Source organism: Oncorhynchus masou, chromosome 5 (assembly GCF_036934945.1).
Source record: "Oncorhynchus masou masou isolate Uvic2021 chromosome 5, UVic_Omas_1.1, whole genome shotgun sequence".
Taxonomy (NCBI): Eukaryota; Metazoa; Chordata; class Actinopteri; order Salmoniformes; family Salmonidae; genus Oncorhynchus; species Oncorhynchus masou.
Genome location: NC_088216.1, coordinates 48,600,755 through 48,625,657, shown reverse-complemented (window position 1 = coordinate 48,625,657; position 24,903 = coordinate 48,600,755). Strand labels below are relative to the sequence as shown.

At 43.1% G+C, this 24,903-nt stretch overlaps 1 protein-coding gene across 1 annotated transcript in view; it reads right to left on the bottom strand.

The window, feature by feature from the left end:
• The window catches only part of LOC135539741 (contactin-2-like), an 86,881-nt gene extending 77,549 nt beyond the window's left edge, over nucleotides 1-9,332 (bottom strand). The window contains exon 1 of the mRNA XM_064965827.1: nucleotides 9,196-9,332. The gene's annotated coding sequence lies outside the window, so the exon portion shown is untranslated. The remainder of the gene's footprint in view (nucleotides 1-9,195) is intronic.
• Between the last annotated feature and the right edge of the window lie 15,571 nt (nucleotides 9,333-24,903).

Here is a 24,903-nt window from a genome sequence, read left to right as displayed (position 1 = left end):
GCTCTTTGGTCTTGGCCATAGTGGAGTTTGGAGTGTGACTGAGGTTGTGGACAGGTGTCTTTTATACTGATAACAAGTTCAAACAGGTGCCATTAATACAGGTAACGAGTGGAGGACAGAGGAGCCTCTTAAAGAAGAAGTTATAGGTCTGTGAGAGCAAGAAATCTTGCTTGTTTGTAGGTGACCAAATAATTATTTTCCACCATAATTTGCAAATAAATTCATTAAAAATCCTACAATGTGATTTTCTGGATTTTTTTTCTCATTTTGTCTGTCATAGTTGAAGTGTACCTGTAACGGATGTGAAATGGCTAGCTTAGTTAGCGGTGAGCACTAAATAGCGTTTCAATCGGTGACGTCACTTGCTCTGAGACCTTAAAGAAGTAGTTCCCCTTGCTCTGCAAGGGCCGTGGCTATTGTGGAGCAATGGGTAACAACGCTTCGAGGGTGACTGTTGTTGACGTGTGCAGAAGGTCCCTGGTTCACGCCCGGGTATGGGCGAGGTGATGGTTTAAAATTATACTGTCACATACCTATGATGAAAATTGCAGACCTCTCTCATCTTTTTAAGTGGGAGAACTTGCACAATTGGTGGCTGACTAAATACTTTTTTGCCCCACTGTATTTACCCCACAACTATATGAGGGATTGGAAATGACGCAGACAATTACACCAATGAAAAGCTACAATCTATCCGCAATATTAAAGCTGATCCACCCACATAAAAATTGCAATAGTCACCATTAGTCTGGTACCAGGTTGTTTTTGCTCTAAAACTTTGTTCAGTTCAAGGGGTGTTGCGAGCTCCAAATTATGTAGACACACGCACATGTGCACAGCTTTCCCAAGTACAATACCCACACAACATGTCTAGGCTCTACGCATGCACAAAATATGACATTGGCTCGATTTAAGCTACTTCAAGCTAGGCAAAGCAGCAACGCCTATGCTGACCCTGTCCATTAACATCAGGAAATTCTGCGCACTTCAAAGATTGTGGTGGCTTTGAATGGATGGAAAGAAAGGCACGAATACCCTAGCACCTTTCCTGAGGTTTTTATGCCATTTCAAAACACCAGAAGCATTGAGAAAAAAACTTTATATAATACTTTTTTTTTTCATAACATCTTTCCTCATTAGATTATCACCGGGTATGCACTGCCTACCCTGCCTACCCTGACTGCACGTCACTGTAAGATGTGTTGCACGTGTCTTGGCTGAGCTAGAACGTTTTTCATAAGTGCTGTATTTAATACTGTAGGAAAATATGTCTGTGTGGTGGGCATAGCGTTGGAGAAAGTGTTGTGTGGATCAACCTTGAAATAATTTGAGATTCCCTATTGAATACAGATATGGTCATCTCGGACAGAGGTAGCAACTAGCTACTGTAACTAGCAATCACTTCCCAAATGAGATAGAGTTATATCAGGCAGTAGGCAGTTTTCCATCTGCAGCGACAGAGCCCAGTGTTCTATAGGGCCTCTCAGCTCTAACAGACACACATGAGAGCTGCAGCTTTGAGATACAGTAAATGAGGTCTGATTGAAGTGAGCTGATGCTAAGTGCTTTGTTCCAGCTATCAGAAGCAAAGGCTGGCTGAGTTAGAAGAAGAGATCATTCAGAAGAACAGCTCATGTCTCAGCAAGGAGGAAGAAAGGCAGGCAAAGATTTAAACATCCATGTTCAGGGTGTAGGACTAACAGGCTTAGGGAAGAAAGGGAGAATGTACTGAAGGACACGAGAAGGTGTGAAAGAGAGCGGAAAAAATGACCTGCAAACGAATAGCTGCATGCAATGTTTTAGATGGCTGATTGATTAGCAGGCACTCAAAATACAAATCTGGCCTGCAATTGTCAGTCATCCAAAACCTCCGCAAATTATAATGACCATAGATCATATTCACAATGCACAATCGTTTCAGGGACATTTCTTCTCATCTAGGGAAATCTTACTTGTTTTACATTTTCATAGTTCTGGTGCCAAGGCCCCCAAACCCCAAATCAGCACAATGTCCTTTAGAAATAAGTACATCATCTTATTTCTGCCCAATAACTGAAAACGCATTAGCTGTATCCATTATTCAAATGGTTTTCCTTGGTTTTTGGGAAACCCCAGTTGGATTCCGTGAGGGAAAATCTGTGTCAAATGAAATGAGAAATATAATTTCTAAATGTTACTCGCTCCCCCAAAAAAGCTTTAAGAGGTGCAGCTTAACGTTGGTGATGTAGCAGAGGGCCTCTCTGAACCTATCTGAAACAGTTAAAGTTTAATGAGGCTGTGTGTCGAGCCTACTGCCACTGACCTTCCCTTCACAGGTAAGCTCACTGAGAGCACAGCAATGATCTGGAGTAGAGTTACAGGGGAGGAGAGGAGAATAAAGGAGAGGAGAGGAGAGCTGGGCTAGCTGGGCATTATTATGTTAGTGTAGCAGTATGAGCTGCCAGGTTGGGAACTGAGCCAACCAGTACACTGGGGTTTAGTACACCCACTCCTGTGACAGGTTTTTAATGACTATTGAGTCGGGACCTTGGTTCAACGTCTCATCTGTTGCCTGTGTGAATGAATAGCCTTGCTAAAAAAAAATGGACAGATCTAGGATCAGCTTCCCCTCACCCAATCTTCACCTTCAAACACAAAACAAACCTTAGACCAACATTTAGGGGTAACTTCCCCCTACTGTGTGTATACAGTATGCTGCCTGTGTGGATGTGAATGGCTGCCTGGTACAGTGTGGGTGGCTATATATATGTATTTCTTTTTTAAATAAATGATTCAAGGTCAGACAGCACTGGCTCTGAGCGAGACAGCGGTGGACCATTAAGGTTGTGAGACTTCACTGACTGTACCAATGGAACTATATCTCCATGAAAGTGTCCCAGTAATAAGGCCCTCGCATTGTTTATGCAAGTGTTGTGTGGATGTACCGGTGAATGATATTTGCTCTCTCTATCTAAAGTATCTCTGTTTGTGTGTTGTCCTCTCTTCCACTCTCCTTGAGTCACGCTCTCTCTCTCTCTCTTTCTCTGTCTCTCACTTTCACTCGCTCTCTCTTGGCATATGCCTTGTTCTTTCTAAGTATGTCTCTCACTCTCTTTCCCACTTTCCCTTAAATGTTCTTCTCCTTGTAAACACCCAGTGCTCTGTCCTGCCATGGCTCGGTGTTAGTTTTCTAGCGCTGCCCTGACATTACCAATGTAGTAGTTAGCTACGCTGCCCTAACATTATCAGTGTAATAGCTGGCTAGCTGTGTGTGGACATAGCATTAGCAGTCTGCATCATGTTCTCCTATAGCACTTCAGTGACTTTTAATTTGCACTTCTGCTGCTGCTGGGCTTCTATCTGCAGCCCTGACTGTCCCAGTACTCCCACACCCCTCCAGCCAACCAGTCCTCACTCAGACAGACACACACATTGGAAAGCACACGCACATTCGTGAAGCAGATCACACAAACACACACACACACACACACATATTTATGGTGTCAGAAAAAAGAACACATACATTGCTCTTCCTTTCACACATTTCAAACCCATTTTAACATGTGTGGTTAAAGGCACACACATACACACAGCTCTCTGTCTCCCACTCAGCTATCCATTTGCAGAGTGCTTTAGGTGGCTAATTCATAGGGACGTGTGTGAACTCCCCAGCAGTGTGAGACCAGATCAGAGCTCAGTCAGACGGAGGTCACATCTAATCACCCGGGGTCATAACTCTCAGCCCTTATCTACTGCACTGAGCTAGAAAGAACAAGTGTCTCAGTCTCAACAGTCTCACCCCTCCAACTATTAGTCACGCACGTTATCACACTGACCACGATAGTTTCATGAAAAAGGAGTGTTTGTAGTGTGTGTGTGTGTGTGTGTGTGTGTGTGTGTGTGTGTGTGTGTGTGTGTGTGTGTGTGTGTGTGTGTGTGTGTGTGTGTGTGTGTGTGTGTGTGTGTGTGTGTGTGTGTGTGTGTGAAATCAGACCCATTGAACTCATTCATCTCTGCAGGAGAGTTAAGATGACCGGGAGGGATGGCGTGTAGTCAGGATAGAACATTCTCACCAAACTACTGTCCCCTGCTGGGGGTTGGGAGTTCAGATGAAGAATTTTACAAGTGAGGCCAAAGCAGAGAAAGAAAAGAGACAGAGCAAGAAAGAGAGAATGATAGGACGACAGACAGAGCTAGAGACAATCAGAGACAGGGAGAGTTTTTGCTACTTAGAAAATGTGCTGAATGTTTTCATTGGATAAGAAGTATCTCCGTTTGATAACATGTTCTCCCATTCCATGCCTTCTGAACACGACCCAGCCAAACACTACGACGTCATCGCTCTAGACAGAGACTAGAAGGTCTGGGCACAGCCTGCTGGGTTTCTCTTTTACCTAATAATTAATTGTACCCACCTTGTGTCCCAGGTCTAAATTAGTCCCTGATTAGAGGGGAACGATTAAAACACGCTGTGGAATTGGCTTCGGTGTGCAGAGTTGAGTTTGAGGGGTCAGAGGGACTATCAAAGAGGAACTTGCAGATCACCCCCAAATCCTTCAAAACATTGCTGTGAACACCCCCATAAGGAGTTAGTTGGTCTAGTCCACAATTCCCAGGACATCAGTCATTGTATAATTCAGACGCTAAAGGGGACCATTGTACCATGCAGCCAAAACAGTCTGTCTGGTATCACAGGATACTGTGGAAGTACTACTGTAGCCTAATAGTTCTATATCTGAGAGGGTTCCATACAGAGCAAAGCATTCCACCAACATTCTATCTGCCAGTCTGAGACAAAGAATTCCTCTCACTTCCATTGGATGTTGATTTAGGATTCTGAGATGTTCTGACAGCTCCACAAGTCACTGGTTGGTGGCATGAGTCACTGAGTAAAAAAGTCAAAGGTTTGGACACACCTACTCCTTCAAGGGCTCTTTATTTTTACTAATTTCTACATTGTAGAATAACACTATGAAATAATACATGGATTAATGTAGTAAGCAACAAAGTGTTAAACAAATATATTTGAGATTCTTCAAAGTAGCCATCCATTTCCATGATGACAGCTTTTGCACACTCTTGGCATTCTCTCGACCTGTTTCATTAGGTTGTCACCTGGAATGTACTTCAATTCAAATAAAAAATGTAAAAATCAAATTTTATTGGTCACATACACATGGCTAGCAGATGTTATTGCAAGTGTAGCAAAATGCTTGTACTTCTAGTTCCGACAGTGCAGAAATACCTAAGTAATATCTAACAATTCCACAACACAAAACTTATACACACATATCTAAGTAAAGGAACAGAATAAGAATGTATAAATATATAGATGAGCAATGTCAGAGCGGCATAGGATAAGATGTAAAATATTGCATAAAACAAAGTATATACATATGAGATGAGTAATGCAAGATATGTAAACATTGTTAAAGTGGCATTTTTAAAGTGACTAGTCTTCCATTTATTAATGTGGCCTATAATTTCATATTTTATTGAATTTTAATTTAACCTTTATTTAACTATCTATAGGAAGCAGCCTCTCTGTGCTAGTGATGGCTGTTTAACTATGGCCTTGAGATAGAAGCTGTTTTTCAATCTCTCGGTTCCAGCTTTGATGCACCTGTACTGACCTCGCCTTCTGGATGATAGCGGGGTGAACAGGGTGTGGCTCGGGTGCTGTAGGTGTCCTGGAGGGCAGGTAGTTTGCTTCCGGTGATGCGTTGTGCAGACCGCACCACCCTCTGGAGAGCCCTGCGGTTGTGGGCGGTGCAGTTGCCATGCCAGGCGGTGATACAGCACAACAGGATGCTCTCAATTGTGCATCTGTAAAAGTTTGTGAGGGTTTTAGGTGACAAGGCAAATTTCTTCAGCCTCCTGAGGTTGAAGAGGCGCTGTTGCGCGTACTTCGCCACACTGTCTGTGTGGGTGGACCATTTCAGTTTGTCAGTGATATGTACGCCGAGGAACTTTCCACCTTCTCCATCGCTGTCCCGTTGAGTGAGAGGTTATTTTCCTGACACCACCCTCCGAGAATCCTCACCTTCACCCTGTAGGCTGTCTCATAATCGTTGGTAATCAAGCCTACTACTGTTGTGTCATCTGCAAACTTGATGATTGAGTTGGAGGTGTGTGTGGCCATGCAGTCATGGGTGAACAGGGAGTACAGGAGGGGGCTGAGCACGCACCCTTGTGGGGCCCCAGTGTTGAGGACCAGCGGGGTGGAGATGTTGTTTGATGATGAAGTCCAGGGCCCAATTGAATTGGATCTAGGATGACAGGTAAGGTTGAGGTGATATGATCCTTGACTAGTCTCTCAAAACACTTCATGATGACAGAAGGCCAAGTCAAGAATTTTGAAAGTTTCTTCAAGTGCAGTCTCAAAAGCCATCAAGCGCTATGATGAAACTGACTCACATGAAGACCGCCACAGGAAATGAAGACCCAGAGTTACCTCCGCTGCAGAGGATAAGTGCATTAGAGTTGCATCTCAACATCAACTGTTCAAAGGAGACTGCATGAATCAGGCCTTCAAATTGATCAAATTGCTGCAAAGAAACCACTACTAAAGGACAACAATAAGAAGAGACTTGCTTGGGCCAAGAAACACAAGCAATGGACATTAGACTGGTGGAAATCTGTCCTTTGGTCTGATGAGTCCAAATTTGAGATTTTTGGTTCAAATCGGCGTGTTTTTGTGAGATGCAAAGAAGGTGAATGGATGATCTCAGCATGTGTGGTTCTCACCGAGAAGCATGGAGGCGGAGGTGTGATGGTGTGTGGGTGCATTGCTGGTGACACTGTCAGTGATCTATTTAGAAATTAAGGCACACTTAACCAGTATGGCCACCACAACATTCTGCAGCGATGCGCCATCCCATCTGGTTTGCGCTTAGTGGAACTATCATTTATTTTGACCCAAAACACCTCCAAGCTGTGTAAGGATTATTTGACAAAGAACGAGTGTGATGGATTTCTGCATCAGATGACCTGGCCTCCACAATCACACAATCTCAACCCAATTGAGATGGTTTGGAATGAATTGGACCGCAGAGTGAAGGGAAAGCAGTCAACAAGTGCTCAGCATATGTGGGAACTCCTTCAAGACTGTTGGAAAAGCATTCCAGGTGAAACTGGTTGAGAGAATGCCAAGAGTGTGCAAAGCTGTCATCAAGGCAAAGGGTGGCTACTTTGAAGGTCCTCAAATATAAAATATATTTGGATTTGTTTGAAAATGTTTGGTTACTACATAATTCCATATGTGTTATTTCATAGTTTTGATGTCTTCACTATTATTCTACAATGTAGAAAATAGTACAAAACCCTTGAATGAGTAGGTGTGTCCAAACTTTTGACTGGTAATGTATGTGCATGCCCAAACACACACACATGTATATACACACACACACACACACACACACACACACACACACACACACACACACACACACACACACACACACACACACACACACACACTGAGGGAGGATTGGCCCCTGTGGTCTGCCCCTCGTTATAGGGAGCAGAAGGAGTCTTTTGAGCTGGCGGTGGGTTACTGAGACACACAGACACAGGCAACGGCGGAAAGACAGCCACTCCAGTCAAAGGAATATCCAGGGAGGGTTAACCTTGTCAAGTTCAAAGTGAGAGGAACCCCAATATATCATCAGCAAAATAAGAAGAAAGGGAATGTGCACAGCGGCTGGCCACACAGTGTGGGCCACTCCCAGGCCTCACCCTGATCGTTATTCAGGTGGTAGTGATACAACATAAGGTGACCTTGCTGGCTTTCACATGGGAGACGGACCCTGCTGCTACGGCAAAACAGAGAAAAACACTAGAGAGGTCCTCGAGGCTAAGTAGTATATTCACTCTGTAGCTAACATCTTAACTGGAGGATAACCAGGGGCATTCTCCTCACCACAATGCAACACTTTCACAGGTGTACAATGCCTAGATGATGGTTATTCTGAGTGACGGAGAGAGACCCATCTCTACCATCTCTATCCGTGCCTCTCAGCTTTCCCAGTTTCTGCACTCATCAACGCTACAGTGTTGCCTTGCCAAATAGACCAGAGCCAAAAAGCAAAAGCAAAAACATACACCTTCACCCTCCACTCTCCACGTTTGTGTTTCTATTTCATCAAATCACACTACTATTCAAGTTATTAAAACTCACTTTAAAGGCATTCTGTTGATGGTATGGAGACGTTTGATGCACTGACTGTGCTGTCCCTCCAGATAAATATAAAGCTGAATAGGCTTTTATATAAAAAAGGGTCATATTAACATACACAATGAACTGTCTGGAGTGGTGCTTTAACATCTGGGAGAAAGACAGCGAGATATGCGTACCTTCTGAATGCTGTATGTTCTTCACCATTATATTAGTCATTTGATATGTATCAATAAATTGCAAGTGCCCTTTCCTACTCTTGCTCAGCAGACCTTTAAAGGTAAACATCACTGTCAGAAGGTAATTTATGCTTGAGTGCGTTCATATTAATGTGTGTGTGTGTACCCACGCACGCACGCGCAAGACACTGTGCGCGTTATACCAGCCTTCCAGCACACAGCGCCAGCCATACGCACCTGCCCGCGAAACGTGCTCATCAGCGGCGCATGATGATGGTAGGTCTGACGGTATAGCGCCTCGGGAGCAGCCGTGGGGCTTCTTTGCCCCTGTACCACTAAACTGGGCTGCATATCTATCACTTTAGGTGTAACAGACCCGAAACACAACCTACCGTTTTACTTTTTAGCAATCAGGGGTCTGTCAATGGAGCATGAACCATCCCACTGGACATACACTGGTTGAATTAAATTACGTTGTACCAACGTGGAATATCCATTGAATTGACTTCTTTGCCCGATGGGATGCCCCTGTTTGATCCTGCAAACTATTGGAATAATCCATAATGTGTCCCAAAACATAATGTGTCCCAAAACCAGATGAAACATTTAGCCTCTCATGCCAAATGGTGTATAAGTGCGTATCTCTATCCCATGCACAGTTGCGTCTAATGAAATGAAAACGGAAAATGGGAACCCTTTCATAACAGTCGAACCCCAACAACTGCTCTAGCAACATCATGCTTTTTGAAACCCTTAACGATAGATAATGACAACCTTTAAACTGCACAAATCTTTACAGGTCAGAAAACAGAAATCATATCTGGTAGTGCGACAAGGAAAAGCAAATGCGTGTTTACCTACCTCAATTAGCGGAGGAGAGCGGGTGTTTTTCTTTCTGTCTCTGGCGGAGAGATGCTGAGATATGTGTTGACTCCCGGCAGAAGGGATGCGTAGACAGCCGATCATGCGCAAGAGACACACTGATGCTGCCCGTTCAGAACGCCCTGTAATAAAGGAGACCACACAGAAAATAGAAGTGTCTCAAGCCTCATCTGACAGATCTTTGTTGCCCCTCCCACCCTCTCTCTTCTTTTGTCGTTGCTCACTCGTTTTTCCTGTCTCCCCCTTCTACACTAAGCAATTTAGTCAAGCTGCAGCCGCTGTCCTGCTAGGATGATCTGTCTCTCGAAAAGCAGCCGCTTTTCTTTCGCTGTTTGTACTCCCTGCCCACCGTCCTCCTCCTCCTCTCTCACCTTCTGTTCTCTTCTCCTCCTTTAAAATGAAACGAAGAAAAACAAAACAGCAGAAGCCTGTGCATCTCACTCGCCTTTGTTGCCTGCCTCTCCTACACAGTCAACCTGGACACAGAGTTAGGCATAACATGGAACATCTAAATCTGTCCCTCTCTACTTAGTATGGTATCATGTTTCATATGGTAAGCATTAATTTGTGGATGTCCATCATCCATTTTGTATGATATGTTAGGAATTGTATGATATGTTACACATTTTCAATACATAAGATATGTTACAAATTCCAATTTGTTGTGGCTAATGTTAGCTAGGCTAGAGGTTCTGTGCTTCGCAATTGACTCAAGCTGCAGCCCCTGTTATGGTTAGGGGTTAGGATTAGGAGTTAGGTTAAAGGGTTAGGGGAAGGGTTAGCTAACATGCGAAGTAGTTGCAAAGTAGCTAAAAAGTAGAAAGTAGTAGCAAAGTTGATAAAATGCTAAAGTTGTCCGCGATGAGTCTCAAACACACAATCTTTGGGTACTTGATGTTCTCGCTATATATGCCCACCCACCCACCCCGACCAACTACCCTCCTTTCGTTTTTGCTTTAAGTAACCTTCTGTGTTACGTAACCATACCAAACATAACGTATCATACTAATTTGAATGTCCTGGATCTACATGTACTATGTTACTGACACAGCAGCTACTCATTTTAGAATATTAGCCAGATCTCCAAATGTGTGGGCTGCGCACGCCCTCCCCCATGCTCCCATTCCTCATTTCACACCTCACTAATGAACATCTCATGCCACAATATTCACACAATCTCATCAATGAGCGAGACCTGCCTGTTGCACGGGGTACTCGAGCGCTTTCCTTAATGATTTCCTCAGACGTTATTACACCCAGGTCTCATCTACCCACACCTGAGCTCCCTGCTCATAGCCAATAGGCCACATATGGCACTGACACTCACAGTACTGATGGCAAAAGAAAACGCACAATATGAATACATGCATTTGGAAAGTATTCATACCCCTTGACCTATTCCACATTTTGTTGCTACAGCCTGATTTCAAAGTGTGTTTCTTTTTTCACGATACACAACACTGCATAATGACAAATTGGAAACATGTTTTGGGAAATGTTTTCACATTTATTGATGGCAGTGTAGCCTAGTGGTTAGAGCATTGGACTAGTAACTGAAAGGTTGCAAGTTCAAATCCCCAAGCTGACAAGGTACAAAATCTGTCGTTCTGCCCCTGAACAGGCAGTTAACCCACTGTTCCTAGGCCGTCATTGAAAATGAGAATATGTAAGTGACTTGACTAGTAAAATAAAGGTAAAAAAAATAAAAGGTAGAACTATATAATTTTGAGAAGTATTCACACCCCTTTGCACCCCTTTGCTATGACACTCCAAATTGATCTCAGGTACATCCAATTTCCTTTGATCATCCTTTACATGTCAATACAACTTCATTGGAGTCCACCTGTGGCAAATTCAATTGTTTGGACATGACTTAGAAAGAAACGCACCTGTCTATATGAGGTCCCACAGTTGACAGTGCATGTCAGAGCTGAAATTATACCATGAAGTTCAAAGAACCGTAGATCTCCGGGATGAAATTATGATGAGACATACAATACCAGTCAAAAGTTTGTACACCTACTCATTTAAGGGTTTTTATTTATTTAGACTATTTTCTACATTCTAGAATAATAGTGAAGGTATCAAAACTACGAAATAACACATGGAATCATGTCGTAACCAAAAAAGTGCTAAACAAATCCAAATGTTTTATAGATTTTAGAATCTTCAAAAGTAGCCACCCTTTGCCTTGATGACAGCATTGCATACTCATACTCATTCTCTCAACCAGCTTCACATGGAATGCTTTTCCAACAGTCTCGAAGGAGTTCCCACATATGCTGAGCAATTGTTGGCTGCTTTTCCTTCACTCTGCGGTCCAACTAATCCCAAACCATCTCAACTGGGTTGAGTTCGGGTGACTGTGGAGACCAGGTCATCTGATGCAGCACTCCATCACTCTCGTTCTTGGTCAACTAGCCCTTACACAGCCTGGAGGTGTGTTGGGTCATTGTCCTGTTGAAAAGCAAATGATAGTCCCACTAACCACAAACCAGATGGGATGGCATATCGCTGCAGAATGCTGTGGTGGCCATGCTGGTTAGGTGTGCCTTGAATTATAAATAATTCACAGACGGTGTTACCAGCAAAACACCCCCACACCATCACACCTCCTCTTCCATGCTTCATGGTGGACTCTACACATGCAGAGATCATGTGTTCGATCATGTGTTCATCTACTCTGCATCTCACAAAAACAAGGTGGTTGGAACCAAAAATCTCAAATTTGGACTCATCAGACCAAAGGACAGATTTCCACCTGTCTAATGTCCATTTCTTGTGTTTCTTGGCCCAAGCAAGTCTCTTCTTGTTATTGGTGTCCTTTAGTGGTGGTTTCTTTACAGCAATTTGACCATGAAGGCCTGATTCATGCAGTCTCCTCTGAACAGTTGATGTTGAAATGTATCTGTTACTTTTACTTTTACTCTGTGAAGCATTTATTTGGGCTGCAATTTCATTTGGTAACTCAAATGAACTTATCGTCTGCAGCAGAGGTAACTCTGGGTCTTCCATTCCTGTGGCGGTCCTCATGAGAGCCAGTTTCATCATAGTGCTCGATGATTTTTGCAACTGCACTTGAAGAAACTTTAAAAGTTCTTGACATTTTCCAGATTGACTGACCTTCATGTCTTAAAGTAATGATGGACTGTTGTTTCTCTTTGCTTATTTGAGCTGTTCCTCCATAATATGGACATGGTCTTTTACCAAATAGGGCAATCTTCTGTATAGAATGCCTACCTTGTCACAACACAACTGATCCAGAAAATCCACAAATTAACTTTTAACAAGGCACACCTGTTAATTAATTTAAATGCATTCCACGTGACTTCCTAATGAAGCTGGTTGAGAGAATGCTAAGAGTGTGCAAAGCTGTCTTCAAGGCAAAGGGTGGCTACTTTGAAGAATCTCAAATACAAACTATATGTGTATTTATTTAACGTTCTTTTGGTTACTACATTTCAAAGTTGTGATGTCTTCACTATTATTCTACATTGTAGAAAATAGTAAAAATAAAGAAAAACACTTGAATGAGTAGGTGTGTCCAAACCTTTGACTGATACTGTCACACTCTGATCTGTTTCACCTGTCTCTGTGATTGTCTCCACTCCCCTCCAGGTGTCGCCCATCTTCCCCATCATACCCTGTGTATTTACACCCGTATTCTCTGTTGGTCTGTTAACAGTTTGTCTTGCTTGTTCAAGTCAACCAGAATTCCCCCCCCCCCCCCCCTGCTTTTTCTAGTCTCTCTTTCCTTGCCCTCCCAGTTTTGACCCTTGCCTGTTCTGACTTTGAGCCCACCTGCCTGACCACTCTGCCAGTCCCTGACCTTGAGCCTGCCTGCCGTTCGGTACCATTGCCCAACCTCTGGTTTTCTTACCCCTGCCTGTCCTGACCTGTCTTTTGCCTGCCCCTATTGAAACATTAAACTATGGTCTGCATCTGGGTCTACATCTTGGTCTCCCCTCATACCTGATAGGTGCTGTATATCTGGGGAAGTGTATGCAACCATTTTTAGTGTTGAAAGTTTCCAAGAGCACAATGGTCTCCATTATTGTGAAATGGAAAAAAATATGGGACTACCCAGACTTTGCCTAGAGCTGGCCGTCCGACCAAACTGAGCAACCAGGCAAGAAGGACCCTCGGTCAGGGAGGAGATCAAGAACCAAATGACCACTCTGACAGAAATACAGAGTGGTTGAGATGGGAGAACCTGCCAGGAGGACAACAGTCTCTACCACCCTTCACCAATCAGGGCTTTATGAGAGAGTGCCTAGACGGAAGCTATTCCTGAGAAAAAAGCAAATGACAGCATACCTGGAGTTTCCAAAAATTCATGTGAAACACTCTGAGAGTATTAAGGCAAACGATTCTGTGGTATGATGAGACAAAAAATGTACTCTTTCACCTGAACGCAAAGTCTGTATTAAACCAGGCACAGCTCATCACCCGTCTAACACTATAGCATCATGCTATAGGGATGCTTTCAGTGGCAGGGACTAAGACTGGTAAGGATAAAGGGAACAATGAATGGAACCAAATACAGGCAATTTTTTGATGATAAACTGTTTCAGATTGTAAACGACTTCAGTCTGGGGAAAAGATTTATTTTAAAACAGGACCCCAAGCATACAGCCAAACCAATGCTTAAATGACTTCAGAACAAGAATATGAAAGTTGTTGAGTGGTCCAGCCAAAGTCCGGACTTGAATCCCATTGAAAATCTGTGGAAAGACTTGAAGATTGCTGTATACTTCCACTCCCCATCTAACTTAACAAAGCTTGAGAAAATATGCAATGAAAATGGGAGAAAATCCCCATATCCATATGTGCAAAGCTGATAAAGACGCAATCATAAGTGATTACAGCTGTAAAAGCTGTAATCACCATCACAGGTGCTTCTACAAAGTACTTACAGTACATATATAGAGTAGATATTTCTGAATAAAAATGTCAATACATTTTCTCACATTTCTAAAAACTTGTTTTTATTTCAAATTCGATTTAATCCATTTTGAATTCAGGCTGTACCACAAGTAGTATGGAAATTATTTTGTATTTACTTGAACCTACATTTAAATAGGCAAGTCAGTTAAGAGCTAAATCTGATTTACAATGATTTCCTACCCTTGTCAGACCCTAACCCTGCATTCATGAAAATACAAGGTTCATACATCACTTAAAAGCTTAACTTCTTGTTAATCCAGCCGCTTTGTCAGATTTCAAAAAGGCTTTACGGCGAAAGCATACCATGCGATTATCTGAGGACAGCGCTGGCATACAAAAGCATTACAAACATTTTCCAAACCAGCAGAGGTGTCACAAAAGTCAGAAATAGTGATAAAATAAATCAGTTACCTCTGAAGTTCTTGCTCTGTTTGCAATCCCAATGGTCCCAGCTACACAACAAATGTTTAAAAAAGTCCTTCTTTATATCCCAAAAAAGTCTGTTTATTTGGCGTGTTTGATTCAGTAATCTACCTGTTCCACTCGTTCAACGTGCATACACAGGAATCCCAAAACTTAACGATAAACTTTGTCCAAACACAATACAGGAGATAAATAATGAAATGCGCGCCCTCATCCACACGCACCACAAGACAACAGCCCAAAATGAGAGCCACCTTGAAAAACTACAATTACAAACTCTTTTTTTTAAACAAGCCTGAAATCATTTCTAAAGACTATTGACATCTAGTGGAAGCCATAGGAGCTGCAATCTGGGAGGATTTCCTTTTAATATCCCTTAGACAAGCATTTAAATGGGTGATGACCTAAAAAAACATTCTGTATCGATTCTCCTCTGGTTTTTGCCTGCCATATCAGTTATGTTATACTCACAGACATTATTGTAACAGTTTTAGAAACTTTTGTTTTCTATCCAATGCTACCATTATATACATATCCTAGCTTCAGGGCCTGAATAACAGGCAGTTTACTTTGGGCATGTCAGTATTCCTATCTTCTGAATACTGCCCCCTAGCCTTAAGAAGTTTTTAAGAAGCCCTTTGGACCTAGACTTTGTGCTCTGGTACCGCTTGCCATGCGGTAGCAGTAAGAACAGTCTATGACTTGGGTGACTGGAGTCTTTGACAATATTTAGGCCCTTCCTCTGACTCCACCTAGTATAGAGGTCCTGGATGGCAGGTAGCTTGGCCCCTGTGATGTACTGGGCTGAACGCATTACCCTGTGTAGTGCCTTGCTGTTGGAGGCCGAGCAGTTGCCATACCAGGCTGTGATGCAACCGTCATGATGATCTCGATGGTGCAGCTGTAAAACCTTTTGAGGATCTGAGGACCCATGCCAAATCTTTTCAGTCTCCTGAAGGGGAATAGGTTTTGTCGTGCCTTCTTCACAACTGTCTTGGTGTGCTTGGACCATTCTAGTCTGTTGGTGATGTGGACACCAAGGAACTTGAAGCTCTCAACCTGCTCCACTACAGCCCCATTGATGAGAAGGGGGGCGTGCTCTGTCCTCCTTTTGCTGTAGTCCACAATCATCTCCTTCGTCTTGATCACGATGGGGGAGAAGTTGTTGTCCTTACACCACACGGTCAGGTCTTTGACCTCCTCCCTATAGGCTGTCTCATCAGCAAACTTAATGATAGTGTTGGAGTCATGCCGGCAGTGCAGTCATGGGTGAACAGGGATTACTGGAGGGGACTGAGCACGTACCCCTGAGGGTCCCCAGTGTTGAGGAACAGCGTGGTGGATGTGTTTTTTGCCTACACTTACCACCTTGTGGCGGCCCGTCAGGAAGTCCAGGGTCCATTTGCAGGGGGAGGTGTTTAGTCCCAGGGTTCTCAGCTTTGTGATGAGCTTTGAGGGCACTATGGTGTTGAACAATGACCTGTAGTCAATGAATACAATTCTCACATACAGTGGGGAGAACAAGTATTTGATACACTGCCGATTTTGAAGGTTTTCCTACTTACAAACCATGTAAAGGTCTGTCATTTTTATCATAGGTACACTTCAACTGTGAGAGACGGAATCTAAAACAAAAATCCTGAAAATCACATTGTATGATTTTTAAGTAATTCATTTGCATTTTTTGTTTGCAATTACAGAGATCATACATTTCCTGTAGTTCTTGACCAGTTTTGCACACACTGCAGCAGGGATTTTGGCCCACTCCTCCATACAGACCTTCTCCAGATCCTTCAGGTTTCGGGGCTGTTGCTGGGCAATACGGACTTTCAGCTCCCTCCAAAGATTTTCTATTGGGTTCAGATCTGGAGACTGGCTAGGCCACTCCAGGACCTTGAGATAATTCTTACGGAGCCACTCCTTAGTTGCCTTGGCTGTGTGTTTCGGGTCATTGTCATTCTGGAAGACCCAGCCTCGACCCATCTTCAATGCTCTTACTGAGGGAAGGAGGTTGTTGGCCAAGATCTCATTATACGTGGCCCCATCCATCCTTCCCTCAATACGGTGCAGTCGTCCTGTCCCCTTTGCAGAAAAGCATCCCCAAAGAATGATGTTTCCACCCCCATGCTTCACAGTTGGGATGGTGTTCTTGGGGTTGTACTCATCCTTTTTGCTTCCTCCAAACACGGCGAATGGAGTTTAGACCAAAAAGCTATATTTTTGTCTCATCAGACCACATGACCTTCTCCCATTCCTCCTCTGGATCATCCAGATGGTCATTGGCAAACTTCAGACGGGCCTGGACATGCGCTGGCTTGAGTAGGGGGACCTTGCGTGCGCTGCAGGATTTTAATCCATGACGGCGTAGTGTGTTACCAATGGTTTTCTTTAAGACTGTGGTCCCAGCTCTCTTCAGGTCATTGACCATGTCCTGCCGTGTAGTTCTGGGCTGATCCCTCACCTTCCTCATGATCATTGATGCCCTACGAGGTGAGATCTTGCATGGAGCCCCAAACCGAGGATTGACCGTCATCTTGAACTTCTTCCATTTTCTAATAATTGCGCCAATAGTTGCTGCCTTCTCACCGAGCTGCATGCCTATTGTCCTGTAGCCCATCTCAGCCTTGTGCAGGTCTACAATTGTATCCCCGATGTCCTTACACAGCTCTCTGGTCTTGGCCATTGTGGAGAGGTTGGAGTCTGTTTGATTGAGTGTGTGGATAGGTGTCTTTTATACAGGTAACAGTTTAAGCAGGTGCAGTTAATACAGGTAATGAGTGGAGAACAGGAGGGCTTCTTAAAGAAAAATGAACAGGTCTGTGAGAGCCGGAATTCTTACTGGTTGGTAGGTGATCAATTACTTATGTCATACAATAAAATGCAAATTAATTACTTAATAATCATACAATGTAATTTTCTGGATTTTTGTTTTAGATTCCGTCTCTCACAGTTGTGTACCGATGATAAAAAATTACAGACCTCTACATGCAAGTATGTAAGTAGGAAAACCTGCAAAATTGGCAGTGTATCAAATGCTTGTTCTCCCCACTATAGGTGTTCCTTTTGTCCAGAGGGTTAGTTCGACATTTCACTCACTTTGTTTGCTGCCGCTGCCACCTACAACACTCCCCATTCACATGGTTTATGTCCTTCTTATAGGCAATCAATGGGCCTATAAATATTATAACTTACATGAAGGGAACAATTTGGCATTTCCCATATGACTGATGAGGATCTCCATATTGCAAATGTACGGTCCCTTACTAGACGTCCGCAAATGTTTTTAAAATAGGTCGAAGGCCTCGGGTCAGACGCCAGGGCCTGCTCTTCTGGGAAGTCATCAAATGAAGTCTTTCAAACATTTGTTTCTTTTTTATAACATTTTCAATTTTTTGTAATTTTTCCTCTGTACCGGAAAATTCCACCAGATGGTGACTGGCAGCTTAAGGCAAATGGCCAAAACAGCACCAAAGTGACATGGCCATTTCTACGAAATGGAAAAGCCTTTGAAGACGGAACTTGGTTACCACTGGTTTGACCAAAAGGGCTTTTAGCCCAGAAACAACATGGCGTTGAGGCCTCAATACTTTTTGAGGTAAGACCCTTTTTCTGAGATTAAAGGTCAAAAACAGTAATTGAGCGCTAATTTGACCACTTCATGCACCGCCTTGGTCCATAGCGACGGACCCTAAAGTTTCTTTCCGATAAAGTTTCTAAAGTTTCTTTCCGATCTTTCTTTCCATTCAGGGATCCCGTAGCAACGCCTGGAAAAAGTGTATTTTCAGCACTAATTAAGGTTGCTGCTCGGGCTCCAAATGACCTATCGAGCCAAAACACGAGATTCGGGGTCGCCTGAGCTTGGCCTACACATAATGTCAGAACTGGACCCCACCAAAGTGACATGCTGCTAAGCAACACAAAGGAGCGATGGAGAGGAACCACTATCAATGACCGGCAATCCTGAGTTCAACGGGCCAGTCAATTGGACATTTCTGCAGTATATTAGAGCATGTCAAATTCGTGATGGTAAATGTCCATTGTAAGACATTGCAAATGGACAGCCGTGCAGCTGGTTACCTGAACGGGTTACCTGTAGGTCGGGTAGGGAGCACGCCCAACACATGCCCAACCAATATAAGGCGCTCCTGGTCATTTTGGATGTTTTTCAAAACAATCTTTAAAAATCGACAGAGTCCCACTACTCTCTCATTGCACCAATGAGCGATGGAGATGAACAAATATCACTGCTCAACCATCCCGAGTTCAACGGGCCAGTCAACTGGGCATTTCTGCAGTATATTAGAGCATGTCCAATTCATGACGGTAAATACCCATTGTAAGACATCGCAAATGGACAGCCGTGCACCTGGTTACTTGAATGGGTTACCAGTAGAACATTTTTGAAATAGTTTTTAATGCCTTTAGGGGGGTGCAAGGGGTCCATGTCCGGGTAGGGAGCACCCCCCCACCCGGGCCCATCCAATAGGTCATTTTTTTTTTTTTTTTTCAAAATATCTTTAATAAAAATGACAGTCACACTTCTCTCTCATTGCACCAAATTTTTACTTCCTATGGCTTTCTGTGATCAAACATGACAAATAGACCTTCTAGGTTGATTCAGGGCTTAACATAGTGATATATATCATTTGGTCAGTATAAATGCCATTTGGACATTTCTTATCTCATTTGGAAATGGTTTACTGACTTTTGTGTTCAGAAGCCGACTTCCTATGATCATATATGGCAAATGGACATAACATCCTGATTTGGTACTTTCAATAATTATGTATGCCATTTAGACATTGCTTATGCCATTTGGCCATGGTTCACTGACTTTTGGGTTCGGAAGCCGACTTCCTATGATCATATATTGCAAATGGACAAAACATAGGCCTTATGGAAAAACTCAAGAATATCAGACAAAGGTATGTTTATATGGTTATTATATATGTACAATTGATTTAAAAAATTAAAAACAGTTCAGAAAGCACTTTTTTAGAGTGGGTTGAATTTGATGTGCTCTTTTTTTTGATTTTCAAAAGTTTACCCTTAGGTCTTGACTATGTGACCATTTGCAATGTGAAAATCTACGGTGGAGTGCGCTCGCAATCTTTGGGATTTTTGTTGTATGACAATTGGCATTTGCCATATGTCACTTGCCATATGGTTTAGATGAACTTCCGTCCATTTGAGTGGTATTTGCGACTATGTATATGTTTCGTCCAATGACAATATGTTGCCATTCATTTTTGTTTTCCCTTACATTACATTCTCCATTGCTGCGTTGGAAAGTCAAAATCAACAAATGGGCAAAGGTGAGTGTAGTTGAGATGCAAATTTACAAATATTTACTTTCACCTCATAAACCCCAATAAAAAGAGTTCATGTTTGAAATGTATAGTCTGAAATGAGAAAGGAAGGAATTCAGCCCAATGCCTTTTGGAGAATGGGAAAGTGTTGTAGGCGGCAGCGGTAGCAGACAAAGTGAGTGAAATGGAGTAGAACTAATTCAATATGGAGACTCACAGTGAATCTACAGTATCAAACAGGGCGAGAGAGAGAGATGCTACTGGGGAGCATACAAGAACACCAGTGTACTGGAGTTTCTTTTCGAAAAATATATATATATATTATTCTCAATGGACCTAAAACTATACCATGTGTTAATAACCCTGTTTTTCAATCGGATGCTGAAAGATGAGATACATTCTCAACCAAATAATTATTCAGTTCATTGGAGAAGTCTACAGGGAAAATGACTAAAACATTAAATCAACCAACTTGTACATATCCAAATTATTTGAAATGTGTTTTCGATACTATCATCTTACACATCAATGGTGTTTATTGACTGTTTTAGTTATACTATTTGGTCCACCTAGGCATTGGCATGTCCAGAGCATTTTGAATGAGGGTGGCAAAGGGTGGGCACAGACCCAGTTTAGGGGGGCCATAACATTTTCAAGTTTCAAGATTTTAGTTGTCATATGGTTTGGGGATAAAAGCTGTTCGGGTGCATGTTGGTGTCAGACTTGATGCACCACTTGCCTTGCGGAAGCAGAGATGGCTCGGGTTGCTTTAGTCTTTCATGATTTTCCGGGTCTTCCTTTTACACTGCCTGATATATAGAGGTCCTGGACGTACAGTGATGTAGTAGGCTGTCCACCGCACCCTCTGTAGCGCTATGCGATCGAGGACGGTGCTGTTGCCATACAAAACAGTGATAAGCAGTGATACAGTCAAGATGCTCTCAATGGTGCAGCTGTAGAACTTTTTAAGGATTTGAGGGCCCATGCAAAACCTTTTCAACTTCTTGAGGGGGAAGAGATACTGTCACACATTCTTCGCAACTGTGCACGTGTGAGTGGACCATTTTAAGTCCTTAATGATTTGGATAGTGTGGAACTTGAAGATTCTGACCCACTCCACTGCAGCTCTCGACCCCCCATTTCCTGTAGTCCACGACCAGCTCCTTTATCTTGCTCACATTGAGGGAGAGGTTGTTGTCCTGGCACCATACTGCAGGTCTCTGACCTCCTCCCTATAGGCTGTCTCATCATTGTTGGTAAACAGGCCTACCACTGTTGTGTCAGAGTGTTAGAGTCGTGTTTGGCTATGCAGTCGTGGGTGAACAGGGAGTACCGGAGGGAACTAAGCACGCACCCCTGATGGGACCCAGTGTTGAGGATCAGCGTGGCTGACATGTTATTGTCTACCTTTACCACCTGGGGGCAGCCCATCAGGAAGTCCAGGATCCAGTTGCAGAGGGAGGTGTTCCCAGGGTCCTTAGCTTAGTGATGAGCTTTGTGGGCACTACAGGGTTGAACGCTGGACTGTAGTCAATGAACAGTATTCTCACATAGCTGTTCCTTTTCTCCAGGTGGGAAAGGGCAGTGTGGAGTGCGGTTAAGATTGCATCATCTGTTGATCTGTTGGGGCGGTATGCGAATTGGAGTGGGTCAAGGGTATCTGGGATGATGCTGTTGATGTGAGCCATTACCAGCCTTTCAAAGCACTTCACGGCTACCGACGTGAGTGCAACGTAGTGGTATTCATTTAGGCAGATTATCTTCGCTTCCTTAGACACAGGGACTATGGTGGTCTGCTTGAAACATGTAGGTATTACAGACTCAGTCAGGGAGAGGTTGAAAATGTCAGTGAAGACACTTGCCATTTGGTCCGTGCAAACTTTGAGCATACGTCCTGGTAATCCATCTGGCCCCGCGGCTTTGTGAATGTTGACCTGTTTAAAGATCTTGATCACATCGGCTATGGAGAGCGTTATCACACAGTCGTCCGGAACATCTGGTGCTCTCATGTTTGCTTCAGTGTTGCTTTCCTTGAAGTGAGCATAAAAGGCATTTAGCTCGTCTGGTAGACTCGTGCCACTGGACAGCTCGTGGCTGGGTTTCCCTTTGTGGTCCATAATAGTCACATCCACATGCCACATCCGACGAGTGTCAGAGCCGATGTAGTAGGATTCAATCTTAATCCTGTTTTGACGCTTTGCCTGTTTGATGGTTCATCTGAGGGCATAGCAGGATTTCGTATAAGTGTCCGGATTAGTGTCCTGCTCCTTGAAACAGGCAGATCTAGCCTTCAGCTAGATGCGGATGTTGCCTGTAATCCTGTGGGGACACGCCGTTGATGCACTTATCATATACTCCTCAATGCCATTAGATGAATCACTGAACATATTCAGCGGACTGTTGTGCGTAGAGTTTTGAAAACGTGTAAGCAGTTGGAAAAAAACTGTAAAGTCCACGTGTGCAATCTACGTTTCACATGATCTGTCACACGATCTCAGTATATAAACACATGTTCTGAACTGCCCCAGAGTCTCCAACACCACTAAGCAAGGGGAACCACCAAGCAAGCGACGAAGGACTTCTCCAAACCGTTCAGGGAAAAAGTTGTGGTGAATTACAGACCAGGGTTGGGTTATAAAAAAAAATATCCGAAACTTTGAACATCCCACGGAGCAAACATTAAATCCATTACAAAAAAGGGAAAGAATATGGCACCACAACAAACCTGTCGAGAGGGACCCCCACCAAAACTCATGGACCAGGCAAGGAGGGCATTAATCAGAGAGGCAACAGAGACCAAAGATAACCTTGAAGGAGCTGCAAAGCTACACAGTTGCGATTGGAGTATCTGCCCACAGGACCACTTTAAGCTGTACACTCCACAGTGCTGGGCTTTACGGTAGAGTGTCCAGAAAAAAAGTAATTGCCGAAAAGAATAAAGAAAAACATTTGGTGTTTGCCAAAGGCATGTGGGAGATTCCCCAAACATATGGAAGAAGGTAACCTGGTCAGATGAGACTAAAATTGAGCTTTTTGGCCATCGAGGAAAACGCTGTCTGGGGCAAACCCAATAGCTTCATCACCCCGAGAACACCATCCCCAGTGAAGCATGGTTGTGGTAGCATCATGCTGTGGGGATGTTTTTCATCAGCAGGAACTGGGAAACTGGTCAAAATTGAAGGAATGATGGATGGTGCTAAATACTGGGAGGTTCTTGAAGGAACCCTGCTTCAGTCTTCCAGAGATTTGAGACTGGGATGGAGGTTCACCTTCCAGCAAGACAATGACCCAAAGCATACTGCTAAAGCAACACTCGAGTGGTTTAAGGGGAAACATTTAAATGTCTTGGAATGGCCTAGTCAAAGCCCAGACCTCAATCCAATAGAGAATATGTGGTATTTACATTTACATTTAAGTCATTTGGCAGACGCTCTTATCCAGAGCGGTATGACTTAAATATTGCAGTACACCAGCGGAACCCATCCAACTTGAAGGAGCTGGAGCAGTTTTGCCTTGAAGAATGGGCAAAGATGCCAGTGGCTAGATGTGCCAAGCTTATAGAGACATACCTCAAGGGACTTGCAGCTGTAATTGCTGCATAAGGTGGCTCTACAAAGTATTGACTTTGGGGGGTGAATAGGTATGCACACTCAAGTTTTCTGTTTTTCTGTCTTATTTCTAGTTTGTTTCACAAAAAATATTTTGTATCTTCAAAGTGTTGGGCATATTGTGTAAATCAAATGATACAATCCCCCCCAAAATATATTTTAATTCCAGGTTGTAAGGCAACAAAATGGGAAAATGCCAAGGGGGTGAATACTTTCGCAAGATACTGTACCTTCTCTGTCCTGCCGATGTTTGGAAAAGCTGCATATTATCTGTGTTGTCGTTCAGCAACGACTCGGTGAAATATAAGATATTGCACTTTTTTATGTCCTGTTGCTAAGATTGTCTTGATCATATGTCATCCATTTTGTTTTCCAATAGATTGCACGTTGGCCAATGTTTACTCATTCGCCTACAAATTCTCAGAAGGCAGCCCGACCACCACCCACTTTTTCTGCGACTTTTCTTCACGCAAATGAGGGAAATGATGGGGATCTTGTCACTGTATTTTTGTGCATTCATATTGCCATGCCTGCCCATACCATAACCCCATCACCACCATGGGGAACTCTGCCAAATGATCAAAAAAGACATTGGATGAAGCTTATTGTAGAGAAATGAACATCCAATTACCTGGCAACAGCTCTCCTGCAGTCAGCATGCCAATTACATGCTTCCTCAAATCTTGAGACATCTGTGGCATTGTGTTGTGTGACAAAACTGCACATTTTAGATGATTGACTTTTTATTGTCCCCAGCACAAGGTGCACCTGTGTAATGGTCATGCTGTTTAATCAGGTTCTTGGTATGCCACACCTTTCAGCTGGATGGATTATATTGGCAAAGGAGAAATGTAAACAAATTTGTGCACAGCATTTGAGAAAATAAGCTTTTTGTGCTTATGGAATATTTTGTGAAAACATATTTTGTGTTTATATTTTTATTCAATTTATTTATGTAACCTTTATTTAACTAGGCAAGTCATCTTATTTACAGTGACGGCCTACCAAGAGGCATGCACTTGCATAAGAAAGCCTTGAGGGCCTCAATTAAAAAGAGGTCGATCCCTTCAGCTTTCTATAGGCTAGGTAAACTATATTTATTTCTCAACTTTCCTAGTATTAAGCACATTGCTTCGCTTTACAACTGAAGTAAGCTACCTGGCTGGCATGAAAATGAACCACAGGAAAAGTGTCCTCCATTTGCTATTTAAGTGCATACGGATGACGTGTCTTTTCTCCCCCTGTTCCCGAAAGGTGCATGATAATGCCCATTCTAAACCAAAACACATTTCACACATATACTGTATGATCTAGTATACAGTTTACATGCACCTTAGCAAAATACATTTAAACTCAGTTTTCACAATTCCTGACATTTAATCCTCGTTAAAAAAAAATCT